The sequence below is a fragment of the Oncorhynchus keta genome, unplaced genomic scaffold (assembly GCF_023373465.1).
Source record: "Oncorhynchus keta strain PuntledgeMale-10-30-2019 unplaced genomic scaffold, Oket_V2 Un_contig_8471_pilon_pilon, whole genome shotgun sequence".
Classification (NCBI taxonomy): Eukaryota; Metazoa; Chordata; class Actinopteri; order Salmoniformes; family Salmonidae; genus Oncorhynchus; species Oncorhynchus keta.
In genome coordinates this window covers 1-17,347 of record NW_026290071.1, presented here as the reverse complement: position 1 = coordinate 17,347, position 17,347 = coordinate 1, and the positions used below count along the sequence as shown (strand labels likewise).

At 52.9% G+C, this 17,347-nt stretch overlaps 2 long non-coding RNA genes across 10 annotated transcripts; one reads left to right on the top strand and one right to left on the bottom strand.

Moving 5' to 3' along the window:
• Positions 1-7,765: 7,765 nt before the first annotated feature.
• On the bottom strand, positions 7,766-10,041 carry LOC127926841 (uncharacterized). 2 transcript variants are annotated; one of them, XR_008125202.1, is made up of 4 exons: positions 9,843-10,041; positions 9,383-9,574; positions 8,275-9,058; positions 7,766-8,202 (listed from the first exon to the last, which is right to left on the bottom strand). It is a non-coding gene; the product is annotated as an uncharacterized LOC127926841 (long non-coding RNA). The 2 variants fall into 2 exon arrangements; XR_008125203.1 differs by having other exon boundaries at positions 8,315-9,058.
• Positions 10,042-10,809: 768 nt separating this feature from the next.
• Positions 10,810-11,893, top strand: LOC127926840 (uncharacterized). Of its 8 annotated transcripts, none has more exons than XR_008125201.1 (4): positions 10,810-10,911; positions 11,001-11,047; positions 11,231-11,277; positions 11,325-11,809. It is a non-coding gene; the product is annotated as an uncharacterized LOC127926840 (long non-coding RNA). The 8 variants fall into 8 exon arrangements; XR_008125199.1 differs by having other exon boundaries at positions 11,001-11,141; XR_008125195.1 differs by having other exon boundaries at positions 11,001-11,747; positions 11,795-11,893.
• Positions 11,894-17,347: the final 5,454 nt, after the last annotated feature.

Below are 17,347 nucleotides of genomic sequence, written 5' to 3'. Positions count from 1 at the left end.
AGGTTTACCGTGGAGGAGGACCTGTTACACGTTGTAGGGAGGTTTACCGTGGAGGAGGACCTGTTACACGTTGTAGGGAGGTTTACCGTGGAGATGACCTGCCACACGTAGGCCCATGGAGGAGGACCTGTCACACGTTGTAGGGAGGTTTACCGCGGAGGAGGACCTGTTACACGTTGTAGGGAGGTTTACCTGTTACACGTTGTAGGGAGGTTTACCTGTTACACGTTGTAGGGAGGTTTACCTGTTACACGTTGTAGGGAGGTTTACCTGTTACACGTTGTAGGGAGGTTTACCTGTTACACGTTGTAGGGAGGTTTACCGTGGAGGAGGACCTGTTACACGTTGTAGGGAGGTTTACCGTGGAGGAGGACCTGTCACACGTTGTAGGGAGGTTTACCATGGAGGAGGACCTGTTACACGTTGTAGGGAGGTTTACCTGTTACACGTTGTAGGGAGGTTTACCGTGGAGGAGGACCTGTCACACGTTGTAGGGAGGTTTACCGTGGAGGAGGACCTGTCACACGTTGTAGGGAGGTTTACCGTGGAGGAGGACCTGTTACACGTTGTAGGGAGGTTTACCGTGGAGGAGGACCTGTTACACGTTGTAGGGAGGTTTACCGTGGAGGAGGACCTGTTACACGTTGTAGGGAGGTTTACCGTGGAGGAGGACCTGTCACACGTTGTAGGGAGATTTACTGTCACACGTTGTAGGGAGGTTTACCATGGAGGAGGACCTGCCACACGTTGTAGGGAGGTTTTACCGTGGAGGAGGACCTGCCACACGTTGTAGGGAGGTTTACCGTGGAGGAGGACCTGTCACACGTTGTAGGGAGATTTACTGTCACACGTTGTAGGGAGGTTTACCGTGGAGGAGGACCTGCCACACGTTGTAGGGAGGTTTACCGCGGAGGAGGACCTTGCTGTGCTGCATTCTAGAACCACCATACAAATCACTCTGCTGTTTTCTTCTTTTCCCTCCAACATGGTTGTCTATACTATGGTCATGTCTGAATAAGCAGATAGTCCTTAGTGTCACAAAATCCAAAGTAGTTGGAGAAGTGTTGTTCTTTTGAATAAATCTGTCCACAAAGTGAAGATGGACTTCACTACACCATGTCTGTGATTGGTCAGAGACCAGGGGAATTGTTGAATGTTTTGATTTCTCAGAGACCAGGGGAATCGTTGAAGTGGTGGTGAAGATGGACTTCACTACACCATGTCTGTGATTGGTCAGAGACCAGGGGAATCGTTGAATGTTTTGATTTCTCAGAGACCAGGGAATCGTTGAAGTGGTGGTGAAGATGGACTTCACTACACCATGTCTGTGATTGGTCAGAGACCAGGGGAATCGTTGAATGTTTTGATTTCTCAGAGACCAGGGGAATCGTTGAATGTTTTGATTTCTCAGAGACCAGGGGAATAGTTGAAGTGGTGGGTGAAGATGTTTCAGCGTTTCTACTGATGAATGTTTAGTTTATTTTCCTCAGCTATTTCTGGCGCAGCAGCAGCAGTGGGGAAGGGGATTTCTGCCGGATCAGCCTCACATCCTGTCTGAGCCTCACATCCTGTCTGAGCCTCACATCCTGTCTGAGCCTCACATCCTGTCTGAGCCTCACATCCTGTCTGAGCCTCACATCCTGTCTGAGCCTCACATCCTGTCTGAGCCTCACATCCTGTCTGAGCCTCACATCCTGTCTGAGCCTCACATCCTGTCTGAGCCTCACATCCTGTCTGAGCCTCACATCCTGTCTGAGCCTCACATCCTGTCGGAGCCTCACATCCTGTCGGAGCCTCACATCCTGTCTGAGCCTCACATCCTGTCTGAGCCTCACATCCTGTCTGAGCCTCACATCCTGTCGGAGACTCACATCCTGTCGGAGCCTCACATCCTGTCGGAGCCTCACATCCTGTCTGAGCCTCATCTGGAACTCTGTTTACTTTAGCAGTAGCCAGTCCTCCTTCCCTCTCTCCCAGGGGGCTGGAGAAGGGGGCTGGAAATGGGGCCTGGCCAGGGGGATGGAGCACGGGCCTGGCCGGGGGGCTGGAAATGGAGCCTGGCCAGGGCGGGCTGGAGCACGGGCCTGGCCAGGGGGTCTGGAACAGTGGCCTGGCCGGGGGCACTGTGGCCTGGGGGGCTGGAGCAATGGCCAGGGGGGCTAGAGCAGTGGCCTGGCCAGGGGGCTGGAGCAGTGGCCTGGTCCAGAGCGGAGTGTGTTAGTGCGGTTTCATCCAAGCGTGGGTGACAAACTGAAAAGGCCTCTTGTGTTGCAACGTGGTCTGGTCCTGGAATGCTGGATTGTGGAGCTGGTCTCATGCTGCTCTCATTAGACATATTGCTGTAGCTAGCAGCAGAGAAAATGGGGGAGTGTGCGGAGAGGTTGAGGGAGAGGTTGAGGGAGAGGTTGAGGGAGAGGTTGAGGGAGAGGTTGAGGGAGAGGTTGAGGGAGAGGTTGAGGGAGAGGTTGAGGTTGAGGGAGAGGTTGAGGGAGAGGAGAGGTTGAGGTTGGGAGAGAGGTTGAGGGAGAGGTTGAGGGAGGTGGTGGGAGGTGGTGGGAGAGCGGGTGGAGGTAGTGGGAGAGCAGTTGGAGGTAGTGGGAGAGCAGTTGGAGGTAGTGGGAGAGCAGGTGGAGGTAGTGGGAGAGCAGGTGGAGGTAGTGGGAGAGCAGGTGGAGGTAGTGGGAGAGCAGGTGGAGGTAGTGGGAGAGCAGGTGGAGGTAGTGGGAGAGCAGGTGGAGGTAGTGGGAGAGCAGGTGGAGGTAGTGGGAGAGCAGGTGGAGGTAGTGGGAGAGAGGTGGATGTAGTGGGAGAGAGGTGGGAGAGAGGTGATGGAGGTAGTGGGAGAGAGGTGATGGAGGTAGTGGGAGAGAGGTGATGGAGGTAGTGGGAGAGAGGTGGAGGTAGTGGGAGAGCGGGGAGAGGTGGTAGGGTGAGGTAGTTGGAAGAGGGAGAACAGCAGGGGCAGTGAAGTAGTGGGGTTCCCACAGTGAGCAGCATGGGGTCCCTGTAGCCTCTGCCTCAGCCCAGCCGTACCTCACCACCGCTCCCAGAGGCCTCCCCTTCAACCCACCCACTCTCTTCCCACCTCTCATCTAGCTCTCCTGGCTGGATGAGGGATGTTTTCCTGTCTCGCTTTCCCTCCTCCGCTTCTTCTTTCTCCCTCCCACCGCCGCCCTCCTCTAAAATGTGAATGACTGGCTCTTCCTTTCTCTTTCTCCCTCCCGCCGGCCTCCTCTAAAATGTGAATGACTGGCTCTTCCTTTCTCTTTCTCTCCCATCGTTCATTCTTCAGTTCTCTCTCCCTCCCACTCCCCCCTCTAGAATGTGACTGCGGGGTCTGTGTTTACAGCTTCCTGAGCGTAATTCTTTCCCTCCTTTTTAAGTCTGACCTGCTGAACTCTCCGAGGTCAGGGTGTGTTAGTAATTCCCTGGTGGGACCTGCCCCATTGTACATTGTAGTATGGGCGTTTTGTTTAATTTAGTTCCTAATTATCCTGCAGAGCTCCTCAAGGCCTGAATGAAATATTGAATGGCTGCGAATAGAGTGAGGGTTCTACTGTATCAACCCTACTGCTGAGAGAATGAGGGTTCTACTGTATCAAACCTACTGCTGAGAGAACGAGGGTTTTACTGTATCAACCCTACTGCTGAGAGAACGAGGGTTCTACTGTATCAACCCTACTGCTGAGAGAACGAGGGTTCTACTGTATCAACCCTACTGCTGAGAGAACGAGGGTTCTACTGTATCAACCCTACTGCTGAGAGAACGAGGGTTCTACTGTATCAACCCTACTGCTGAGAGAACGAGGGTTCTACGGTATCAACCCTACTGCTGAGAGAACGAGGGTTCTACTGTATCAACCCTACTGCTGAGAGAACGAGGGTTCTACTGTATCAACCCTACTGCTGAGAGAACGAGGGTTCTACTGTATCAACCCTACTGCTGAGAGAACGAGGGTTCTACTGTATCAACCCTACTGCTGAGAGAACGAGGGTTCTACTGTATCAACCCTACTGCTGAGAGAACGAGGGTTCTACTGTATCAACCCTACTGCTGAGAGAACGAGGGTTCTACTGTATCAACCCTACTGCTGAGAGAACGAGGGTTCTACTGTATCAACCCTACTGCTGAGAGAATGAGGGTTCTACTGCACTACTAGACGGGAGCTACAGTATGGACATCAGACACTACTAGACAGGAGCTACAGTATGGACATCAGACACTACTAGACAGGAGCTACAGTATGGACATCAGACACTACTAGACAGGAGCTACAGTATGGACATCCGACACTACTAGACAGGAGCTACAGTATGGACATCAGACACTACTAGACAGGAGCTACAGTATGGATATCAGACACTACTAGACAGGAGCTACAGTATGGACATCAGACACTACTAGACAGGAGCTACAGTATGGACATCAGACACTACTAGACAGGAGCTACAGTATGGATATCAGACACTACTAGACGGGAGCTACAGTATGGACATCAGACACTACTAGACAGGAGCTACAGTATGGACATCAGACACTACTAGACAGGAGCTACAGTATGGATATCAGACACTACTAGACAGGAGCTACAGTATGGACCTCAGACACTACTAGACAGGAGCTACAGTATGGACCTCAGACACTACTAGACAGGAGCTACAGTATGGACATCAGACACTACTAGACAGGAGCTACAGTATGGACATCAGACACTACTAGACAGGAGCTACAGTATGGATATCAGACACTACTAGACGGGAGCTACAGTATGGACATCAGACACTACTAGACAGGAGCTACAGTATGGACATCAGACACTACTAGACGGGAGCTACAGTATGGACCTCAGACACTACTAGACAGGAGCTACAGTATGGACATCAGACACTACTAGACAGGAGCTACAGTATGGACATCAGACACTACTAGACGGGAGCTACAGTATGGACCTCAGACACTACTAGACAGGAGCTACAGTATGGACCTCAGACACTACTAGACAGGAGCTACAGTATGGACCTCAGACACTACTAGACAGGAGCTACAGTATGGACATCAGACACTACTAGACGGGAGCTACAGTATGGACCTCAGACACTACTAGACGGGAGCTACAGTATGGACATCAGACACTACTAGACGGGAGCTACAGTATGGACCTCAGACACTACTAGACGGCAGCTACAGTATGGACCTCAGACACTACTAGACGGGGGTGGTGCTCTGCTTCGGCAGGGGAGACGTGACGGCGCTCTGCTTCGGCAGGGGAGACGTGACGGCGCTCTGCTTCGGTAGGGGAGACGTGACGGCGCTCTGCTTCGGTAGGGGAGACGTGACGGCGCTCTGCTTCGGTAGGGGAGACGTGACGGTGCTCTGCTTCGGTAGGGGAGACGTGACGGTGCTCTGCTTCGGTAGGGGAGACGTGACGGTGCTCTGCTTCGGTAGGGGAGACGTGACGGTGCTCTGCTTCGGTAGGGGAGACGTGACGGTGCTCTGCTTCGGTAGGGGAGACGTGACGGTGCTCTGCTTCGGTAGGGGAGACGTGACGGTGCTCTGCTTCGGTAGGGGAGACGTGACGGTGCTCTGCTTCGGTAGGGAGACGTGACGGTGCTCTGCTTCGGTAGGGGAGACGTGACGGTGGGGTCTGCTTCGGTAGGGGAGACGTGACGGTGCTCTGCTTCGGTAGGGGAGACGTGACGGTGCTCTGCTTCGGTAGGGGAGACGTGACGGTGCTCTGCTTCGGCAGGGGAGACGTGACGGTGCTCTGCTTCGGCAGGGGAGACGTGACGGTGCTCTGCTTCGGTAGGGGAGACGTGACTGTGCTCTGCTTCGGTAGGGGAGACGTGACGGTGGGGTCTGCTTCGGTAGGGGAGACGTGACGGTGCTCTGCTTCGGCACCTACACATTTGCCATGTAGCCTCTACTTTGAAGACTGCTCTTTCTTAGACCTTGTAATCAATTCTCAGTGTTATCTTGGCCAGGCATGTGTTTCTTTCACCAGGACAGTAGTAGTAGTCTTTATCAGATCTTGTATTCTTTATCAGATCTTGTATTCTATTCTCAGTGTTGCCTAGGCCGATATCTACCGTCATGTGCTGTGGAATGGGAGATCCTGTCTCGGATCGTATCCCAGGCTGAGGCTACCAGGGGGTTGGGTTTCAATACGGCAACACTGGAACCTGCTTTCCCAGGCTGAGGCTACCTGGGGGTTGGGTTTCAATACGGCAACACTGGAACCTCCTTTCCCAGGCTGAGGCTACCAGGGGGTTGGGTTTCAATACGGCAACACTGGAACCTGCTTTCCCAGGCTGAGGCTACCTGGGGGTTGGGTTTCAATACGGCAACACTGGAACCTCCTTTCCCAGGCTGAGGCTACCAGGGGGTTGGGTTTCAATACGGCAACACTGGAACCTCCTTTCCCAGGCTGAGGCTACCCGGGCGTTGGAGGATGGCGCTTTGACTTCTCTAACGCTTTTTCACATGTGGTTTAGTTTTCACGTTGCTGGTTGCGGCTGCAGGGGTAGACAGGCCGTCAGCCAGCCAGGCGATGAGACAGGCCGTGAGACAGACAGCCAGGCAGACAGGCCATGAGACAGCCATGCAGACAGGCCGTTACCCAGCCAGCCAGGTGGTGAGACAGCCAGCCAGACAGGCCGCCAGCCAGCCAGGCGATGAGACAGACAGCCAGGCAGACAGGCCGTGAGACAGCCATGCAGACAGGCCGTTACCCAGCCAGCCAGGTGGTGAGACAGCCAGCCAGACAGGCCGTGAGACAGACAGACAGACAGCCAGGCAGACAGCCAGGCGGTGAGGGCTACCACTCCCTCCACTTGTACCAGCCTGTTCTATTCCATAATGAACCTCTCCTGTCAGGGGATCATCTGTCGTCAGACCGGCTTGAAAGCCAAATGTGTTCTTAAAGCAACACTAACCTAATCCAGGCCCTGCCTGGCGGGGAGCATGTGTCTCTAACAGAGACCTGCTTTGTTCCCCCAGCAGCAGCCTCGTGTGGAACATTGTACTTTTCTCCACCCCCTTTGCTGCTAAATCTTTTGCATCTCAGCATGTTTGAGGCTAACCAATCACATGACTAAATAGTAGGACTTCTTCCCGTGTTAGCTGGTCACTGAACTCCATTCAAGTCCAGATTCTCCATGTTGTGAATGTGTTTGTTCTTGTCGGAAGCTGTTGTCCATTGTGGGATGTTCTGGCCTTCCTACTCCTGTCTTCTGAAGGGTTCTGTCTGTGCGCTGGCGGAGCTGGGAATGTTTCATCCAAACACAGACATCCTCAGGTTGTATTCATGCACGGCGGGGCTTGCAGTGTAAAACGGTTTACTCTGCATGTCTCTGAGCGACCTGTTGTAAATTCCCCGGGCTAGAAGTTCTCTGCGAAGGTCAAGGTCATGTTATGGTTGTAATGGAAGGGAGGGGAGGTGGACAGTAGATGGTGTAAACAGGACTGGCCTCAGACCACCCTGCATTCTGATTTAATAGGCTGGCTGTGGCTCGCTGTCTCCACCATCACACTCTGCCCTACCTACCTACCTACCTACCTCCACCATCACACTCTGCCCTACCTACCTACCTACCTACCTCCACCATCACACTCTGCCCTACCAGTAGATGGTGTAAACAGGACTGGCCTCAGACCACCCTGCATTCTGATTTAATAGGCTGGCTGTGGCTCGCTGTCTTCAATCACAATAACTCCACTCTACCCTACCTACCTACCTCCACCATCACACTCTGCCCTACCTACCTACCTACCTACCTCCACCATCACACTCTGCCCTACCAGTAGATGGTGTAAACAGGACTGGCCTCAGACCACCCTGCATTCTGATTTAATAGGCTGGCTGTGGCTCGCTGTCTTCAATCACAATAACTCCACTCTACCCTACCTACCTACCTCCACCATCACACTCTGCCCTACCTACCTACCTACCTACCTCCACCATCACACTCTGCCCTACCTACCTACCTACCTACCTCCACCATCACACTCTGCCCTACCTACCTACCTACCTCCACCATCACACTCTGCCCTACCTACCTACCTACCTCCACCATCACACTCTGCCCTACCAGTAGATGGTGTAAACAGGACTGGCCTCAGACCACCCTGCATTCTGATTTAATAGGCTGGCTGTGGCTCGCTGTCTTCAATCACAATAACTCCACTCTACCCTACCTACCTACCTCCACCATCACACTCTACCCTACCTACCTACCTACCTACCTCCACCATCACACTCTGCCCTACCTACCTACCTCCACCATCACACTCTGCCCTACCTACCTACCTACCTACCTCCACCATCACACTCTGCCCTACCTACCTACCTACCTACCTCCACCATCACACTCTGCCCTACCTACCTACCTACCTACCTCCACCATCACACTCTACCCTACCTACCTACCTCCACCATCACACTCTGCCCTACCTACCTACCTACCTACCTACCTCCACCATCACACTCTGCCCTACCTACCTACCTACCTACCTACCTCCACCATCACACTCTGCCCTACCTACCTACCTACCTACCTACCTCCACCATCACACTCTGCCCTACCTACCTACCTACCTACCTCCACCATCACACTCTGCCCTACCTACCTACCTACCTACCTCCACCATCACACTCTGCCCTACCTACCTACCTCCACCATCACACTCTGCCCTACCTACCTACCTACCTACCTCCACCATCACACTCTGCCCTACCTACCTACCTACCTACCTCCACCATCACACTCTGCCCTACCTACCTACCTACCTACCTCCACCATCACACTCTGCCCCACCTACCTACCTCCACCATCACACTCTGCCCTACCTACCTACCTACCTACCTACCTCCACCATCACACTCTGCCCTACCTACCTACCTACCTACCTACCTCCACCATCACACTCTGCCCTACCTACCTACCTACCTACCTACCTCCACCATCACACTCTGCCCTACCTACCTACCTACCTACCTCCACCATCACACTCTGCCCTACCTACCTACCTCCACCATCACACTCTGCCCTACCTACCTACCTCCACCATCACACTCTGTCCTACCTACCTACCTACCTCCACCATCACACTCTGCCCTACCTACCTACCTCCACCATCACACTCTGTCCTACCTACCTACCTACCTCCACCATCACACTCTGCCCTACCTACCTACCTCCACCATCACACTCTGTCCTACCTACCTACCTACCTCCACCATCACACTCTGCCCTACCTACCTACCTACCTACCTCCACCATCACACTCTACCCTACCTACCTACCTCCACCATCACACTCTGCCCTACCTACCTACCTACCTACCTCCACCATCACACTCTGCCCTACCTACCTACCTACCTACCTCCACCATCACACTCTGCCCTACCTACCTACCTCCACCATCACACTCTGCCCTACCTACCTACCTCCACCATCACACTCTGCCCTACCTACCTACCTCCACCATCACACTCTGCCCTACCTACCTACCTCCACCATCACACTCTGCCCTACCTACCTACCTCCACCATCACACTCTGCCCTACCTACCTACCTACCTCCACCATCACACTCTGCCCTACCTACCTACCTACCTCCACCATCACACTCTGCCCTACCTACCTACCTCCACCATCACACTCTGTCCTACCTACCTACCTACCTACCTACCTACCTCCACCATCACACTCTGCCCTACCTACCTACCTACCTACCTCCACCATCACACTCTGTCCTACCTACCTACCTACCTCCACCATCACACTCTGCCCTACCTACCTACCTACCTCCACCATCACACTCCGCCCTACCTACCTACCTACCTCCACCATCACACTCTGCCCTACCTACCTACCTCCACCATCACACTCTGCCCTACCTACCTACCTCCACCATCACACTCTGCCCTACCTACCTACCTACCTACCTCCACCATCACACTCTGCCCTACCTACCTACCTCCACCATCACACTCTGCCCTACCTACCTACCTACCTCCACCATCACACTCTGCCCTACCTACCTACCTCCACCATCACACTCTACCCTACCTACCTACCTCCACCATCACACTCTGCCCTACCTACCTACCTCCACCATCACACTCTGTCCTACCTACCTACCTACCTACCTACCTCCACCATCACACTCTGCCCTACCTACCTACCTACCTACCTCCACCATCACACTCTGCCCTACCTACCTACCTACCTACCTACCTCCACCATCACACTCTGCCCTACCTACCTACCTACCTACCTCCACCATCACACTCTGCCCTACCTACCTACCTACCTACCTCCACCATCACACTCTGCCCTACCTACCTACCTACCTACCTCCACCATCACACTCTGTCCTACCTACCTACCTACCTACCTCCACCATCACACTCTGCCCTACCTACCTACCTACCTACCTCCACCATCACACTCTGCCCTACCTACCTACCTACCTACCTCCACCATCACACTCTGCCCTACCTACCTACCTACCTCCACCATCACACTCTGCCCTACCTACCTACCTACCTACCTCCACCATCACACTCTGCCCTACCTACCTACCTCCACCATCACACTCTGCCCTACCTTCAGATGTTGGAGCTTAATTTTACCTGTATTGTTGCAGCAACTTTTAGTCCATAATGTTTGATCAGTGGTTAGGCTATCAGCTGTGGTGTCTGCAGCAGGCTGGTTGTCAGGTAGTCAGCAGTATTAGTGGTCTGGTCTGCAACAGGCTGGTTGTCAGGTAGTCAGCAGTATTAGTGGTCTGGTCTGCAGCAGGCTGGTTGTCAGGTAGTCAGCAGTATGAGTGGTCTGGTCTGCAGCAGGCTGGTTGTCAGGTAGTCAGCAGTATGAGTGGTCTGGTCTGCAGCAGGCTGGTTGTCAGGTAGTTGGCAGTATGAGTGGTCTGGTCTACAGCAGGCTGGTTGTCAGGTAGTCAGCAGTATGAGTGGTCTGCAACAGGCTGGTTGTCAGGTAGTCAGCAGTATGAGTGGTCTGGTCTGCAACAGGCTGGTTGTCAGGTAGTCAGCAGTATTAGTGGTCTGGTCTGCAACAGGCTGGTTGTCAGGTAGTCAGCAGTATGAGTGGTCTGGTCTGCAACAGGCTGGTTGTCAGGTAGTCAGCAGTATGAGTGGTCTGGTCTGCAGCAGGCTGGTTGTCAGGTAGTCAGCAGTATGAGTGGTCTGCAACAGGCTGGTTGTCAGGTAGTCAGCAGTATGAGTGGTCTGGTCTGCAACAGGCTGGTTGTCAGGTAGTCAGCAGTATTAGTGGTCTGGTCTGCAACAGGCTGGTTGTCAGGTAGTCAGCAGTATGAGTGGTCTGGTCTGCAACAGGCTGGTTGTCAGGTAGTCAGCAGTATGAGTGGTCTGGTCTGCAACAGGCTGGTTGTCAGGTAGTCAGCAGTATGAGTGGTCTGGTCTGCAACAGGCTGGTTGTCAGGTAGTCAGCAGTATGAGTGGTCTGGTCTGCAACAGGCTGGTTGTCAGGTAGTCAGCAGTATGAGTGGTCTGGTCTGCAACAGGCTGGTTGTCAGGTAGTCAGCAGTATGAGTGGTCTGGTCTGCAACAGGCTGGTTGTCAGGTAGTCAGCAGTATGAGTGGTCTGGTCTGCAGCAGGCTGGTTGTCAGGTAGTCAGCAGTATTAGTGGTCTGGTCTGCAACAGGCTGGTTGTCAGGTAGTCAGCAGTATGAGTGGTCTGGTCTGCAACAGGCTGGTTGTCAGGTAGTCAGCAGTATGAGTGGTCTGGTCTGCAGCAGGCTGGTTGTCAGGTAGTCAGCAGTATTAGTGGTCTGGTCTGCAGCAGGCTGGTTGTCAGGTAGTCAGCAGTATGAGTTGTCTGGCTTTAGGCGGGCAGGGAGGCTGTAGGCGGGCAGGGAGGGAGGCTGTAGGCGGGCAGGGAGGGAGGCTGTAGGCGGGCAGGGAGGGAGGCTGTAGGCGGGCAGGGAGGCTGTAGGCGGGCAGGGAGGGAGGCTGTAGGCAGGCGGGCAGGGAGGGAGGCTGTAGGCGGGCAGGGAGGCTGTAGGCGGGCAGTGAGGCTGTAGGCGGGCAGTGAGGCTGTAGGCGGGCAGGGAGGCTGTAGGCGGGCAGCGGTTAGTCAGGCTGATTGAGGTAGTATGTACATGTAGATATGGTTCATGTGACTGCAGATGAACAGAGAGTAGCAGCAGTGTAGAAGAATACATGGCAACATTAGAGATACAGATGGCTGCGGAAAAAACAAATATTGTCATTTAATTTTTCTGTCCAGATCTATTTCACTGTATTTTTCTTGATGAGATTCTTCTCTCTCTGGTCTATAATTGGAGAGCAGTTCAGAGCCAGATACCCAACGAGCTGCTACTGAGAGAGAAACCAGTCGCTTTGTTTCCTCGGGGTGATTCGCTTATCATTTGTATTCTGAACATGGACACCAGTAACCCGCATCGCTGCCTAGTTACCACTTCTCCTACATAGTAACCGGCTCACTGAGGGAGGATGGACATGGTGGTCATAGTAACCGGCTCACTGAGGATGGACATGGTAGTCTTAGTAACCGTCTCACTGAGGATGGACATGGTGGTCTTAGTAACCGTCTCACTGAGGGAGGATGGACATGGTGGTCTTAGTAACAGTCTCACTGAGGGAGGATGGACATGGTGGTCTTAGTAACCGTCTCACTGAGGGAGGATGGACATGGTGGTCTTAGTGATGGACATGGTGGTCTTAGTAACCGTCTCACTGAGGGAGGATGGACATGGTGGTCTTAGTAACCGTCTCACTGAGGGAGGATGGACATGGTGGTCTTAGTAACCGTCTCACTGAGGGAGGATGGACATGGTGGTCTTAGTAACCGGCTCACTGAGGGAGGATGGACATGGTGGTCTTAGTAACCGGCTCACTGAGGGAGGATGGACATGGTGGTCTTAGTAACCGGCTCACTGAGGGAGGATGGACATGGTGGTCTTAGTAACCGTCTCACTGAGGGAGGATGGACATGGTGGTCTTAGTAACCGTCTCACTGAGGGAGGATGGACATGGTGGTCTTAGTAACCGTCTCACTGAGGGAGGATGGACATGGTGGTCTTAGTAACCGTCTCACTGAGGGAGGATGGACATGGTGGTCTTAGTAACCGTCTCACTGAGGGAGGATGGACATGGTGGTCTTAGTAACCGGCTCACTGAGGGAGGATGGACATGGTTATCTTAGTAACCGTCTCACTGAGGGAGGATGGACATGGTGGTCATAGTAACCGTCTCACTGAGGGAGGATGGACATAATATATGCCATTTAGCTGACGCTTTTATCCAAAGCGACTTACAGTCATGTGTGCATACATTCTACGTATGGGTGGTCCCGGGAATCGAACCCACTACCCTGGCGTTACAAGCGCCATGCTCTACCAACTGAGCTACAGAAGGACCACATTCATGTTAACCAACACAATGTGGTCTGTAGAGCTGTGTTCTGGGGGGTCATAGTAACAGATATTATTCATGTTAACCAACACAATGTGGTCTGTAGAGCTGTGTTCTGGGGGGGGTCATAGTAACAGATATTATTCATGTTAACCAACACAATGTGGTCTGTAGAGCTGTGTTCTGGGGGGGGTCATAGTAACAGATATTATTCATGTTAACCAACACAATGTGGTCTGTAGAGCTGTGTTCTGGGGGGTCATAGTAACAGATATTATTCATGTTAACCAACACAATGTGGTCTGTAGAGCTGTGTTCTGGGGGGGTCATAGTAACAGATATTATTCATGTTAACCAACACAATGTGGTCTGTAGAGCTGTGTTCTGGGGGTCATAGTAACAGATATTATTCATGTTAACAATACAATGTGGTCTGTAGAGCTGTGTTCTGGGGGGGTCATAGTAACAGATATTATTCATTTTAACCAACACAATGTGGTCTGTAGAGCTGTGTTCTGGGGGGGGTCATAGTAACAGATATTATTCATGTTAACCATCACAACGTGGTCTGTAGAGCTGTGTTCTGGGGGGTCATAGTAACAGATATTATTCATGTTAACCAACACAATGTGGTCTGTAGAGCTGTGTTCTGGGGGTCATAGTAACAGATATTATTCATGTTAACCAACACAATGTGGTCTGTAGAGCTGTGTTCTGGGGGGTCATAGTAACAGATATTATTCATGTTAACCATCACAACGTGGTCTGTAGAGCTGTGTTCTGGGGGGTCATAGTAACAGATATTATTCATGTTAACCAACACAATGTGGTCTGTAGAGCTGTGTTCTGGGGGGGGTCATAGTAACAGATGTTATTCATGTTAACCAACACAATGTGGTCTGTAGAGCTGTGTTCTGGGGGGTCATAGTAACAGATATTATTCATGTTAACCATCACAACGTGGTCTGTAGAGCTGTGTTCTGGGGGGTCATAGTAACAGATATTATTCATGTTAACCAACACAATGTGGTCTGTAGAGCTGTGTTCTGGGGGGGGTCATAGTAACAGATATTATTCATGTTAACCAACACAATGTGGTCTGTAGAGCTGTGTTCTGGGGGGGGTCATAGTAACAGATATTATTCATGTTAACCAACACAATGTGGTCTGTAGAGCTGTGTTCTGGGGGGTCATAGTAACAGATATTATTCATGTTAACCAACACAATGTGGTCTGTAGAGCTGTGTTCTGGGGGGTCATAGTAACAGATATTATTCATGTTAACCAACACAATGTGGTCTGTAGAGCTGTGTTCTGGGGGTCATAGTAACAGATATTATTCATGTTAACCAACACAATGTGGTCTGTAGAGCTGTGTTCTGGGGGGTCATAGTAACAGATATTATTCATGTGAACCAACACAACGTGGTCTGGGGGGGAGCAGAGAGAAGGTAATGAAGAGAGAAGCTCTGACATTAAGGTAATACAGTCTGCTTTAATCAGCTGAGGGGTCAGCTCTCATCTATCTACGGTGTCACATTGATGTCTTTATTAAGGAGAGAAGCTCTGACATTAAGGTAATACAGTCTGCTTTAATCAGCTGAGGGGTCAGCTCTTATCTCTCTACGGTGTCACATTGATGTCTTTATTAAGGAGAGAAGCTCTGACATTAAGGTAATACAGTCTGCTTTAATCAGCTGGGGGTCAGCTCTCATCTCTCTACGGTGTCACATTGATGTCTTTACTAAGGAGAGAGAAGCTCTGACATTGAGGTAATACAGTCTGCTTTAATCAGCTGAGGGGTCAGCTCTCATCTCTAAGGTGTCACATTGATGTCTTTACTAAGGAGAGAGAAGCTCTGACATTGAGGTAATACAGTCTGCTTTAATCAGCTGGGGGTCAGCTCTCATCTCTAAGGTGTCACATTGATGTCTTTACTAAGGAGAGAGAAGCTCTGACATTGAGGTAATACAGTCTGCTTTAATCAGCTGGGGGTCAGCTCTTATCTCTAAGGTGTCACATTGATGTCTTTACTAAGGAGAGAGAAGCTCTGACATTAAGGTAATACAGAGTTGAATTTGAGCAGGGAGGGAGTTCGGCAGTCAACCGACACCGGCAGTCTGTGTCGGCTGGACTGCCGGTGTCGGCTGGACTGTTAGGCTGCTGGTGTCGGTTAGACTGGTAGGCTGTTGGTGTCGGTTGGACTGCCAGTGTCGGTTAGACTGTTAGGCTGCTGGTGTCGGTTAAACTGCTGGTGTCGGTTAGACTGCTAGGCTGCCGGTGTCGGTTGGACTGCCGGTATCGGTTGGACTGCCGGTGTCGGTTGGACTGCCGGTGTCGGTTGGACTGCCGGTGTCGGCTGGACTGCCGGCGTCGGGCTGGATTGCCGGCGTCGGCTGGACTGCCGGCGTCGGCTGGGACCGCCGGCGTCGGTTGGACTGCCGGCGTCGGTTGGACTGCTAGACTGCCGGCGTCGGTTGGACTGCTAGACTGCCGGTGTCGGTTGGACTTAGGCTGCCGGTGTCGGTTGGACTGCCGGTGTCGGTTGGACTGCCGGTGTCGGTTGGACTGCCGGTGTCGGTTAGACTGCTAGACTGCCGGTGTCTGGTTGGACTGCCGGTGTCTGGTTGGACTGCCGGTGTCTGGTTGGGCTGCCGGTGTCGGTTGGGCTGCCGGTGTCGGGTAGACTGCTGGTTGGACTGCCAGTGTCGGTTGGACTGCCGGTGTCGGTTGGACTGCTGGTTGGACTGCCGGTGTCGGTTGGACTGCTGGTTGGACTGCTGGTTGGACTGCCGGTGTCGGTTGGACTGCCGGTGTCGGTTGGACTGCCGGTGTCGGTTGGACTGCCGGTGTCGGTTGGACTGCCGGTGTCGGTTGGACTTAGGCTGCTGGTGTCGGTTGGACTGCCGGTGTCGGTTGGACTGCTGGACTGCCGGTGTCGGTTGGACTGCTGGACTGCCGGTGTCGGTTGGACTAAGGCTGCCGGTGTCGGTTGGACTAAGGCTGCCGGTGTCGGTTAGACTGCTAGACTGCCGGTGTCGGTTAGACTTAGGCTGCCGGTGTCGGTTAGGCTGCTGGTGTCGGTTAGGCTGCTGGTGTCGGTTAGACTGTTAGGCTGCTGGTGTCGGTTAGACTGTTAGGCTGCTGGTGTCGGTTAGACTGTTAGGCTGCTGGTGTCGGTTAGACTGTCAGGCTGCTGGTGTCGGTTAGACTGCTGGTGTCGGTTAGACTGTTAGGCTGCTGGTGTTGGTTAGACTGCTTGTGTCTGTTAGACTGTCAGGCTGCTGGTGTCGGTTCGACTGCTGGTGTCTGTTAGACTGTCAGGCTGCTGGTGTCGGTTAGACTGTCAGGCTGCTGGTGTCGGTTCGACTGCTGGTGTCTGTTAGACTGTCAGGCTGCTGGTGTCGGTCAGGCTGCTGGTGTCTGTTAGACTGTCAGGCTGCTGGTGTCGGTTAGACTGCTGGTGTCTGTTAGACTGTCAGGCTGCTGGTGTCGGTTGACTGTTAGGCTGCTGGTGTCGGTCAGACTGCTGGTGTCGGTTCGACTGTTAGGCTGCTGGTGTCGGTCAGGCTGCTGGTGTCTGTTAGACTGTTAGGCTGCTGGTGTCGGTTCGACTGTCAGGCTGCTGGTGTCGGTTCGACTGTTAGGCTGCTGGTGTCGGTCAGGCTGCTGGTGTCTGTTAGACTGTTAGGCTGCTGGTGTCTGTTAGACTGTTAGGCTGCTGGTGTCTGTTAGACTGTTAGGCTGCTGGTGTCTGTTAGACTGTCAGGCTGCTGGTGTCTGTTAGACTGTCAGGCTGCTGGTGTCGGTTCGACTGTCAGGCTGCTGGTGTCGGTTCGACTGTCAGGCTGCTGGTGTCGGTTAGACTGTCAGGCTGCTGGTGTCGGTTGGACTGCCGGTGTCGGTTGGACTTAGGCTGCTGGTGT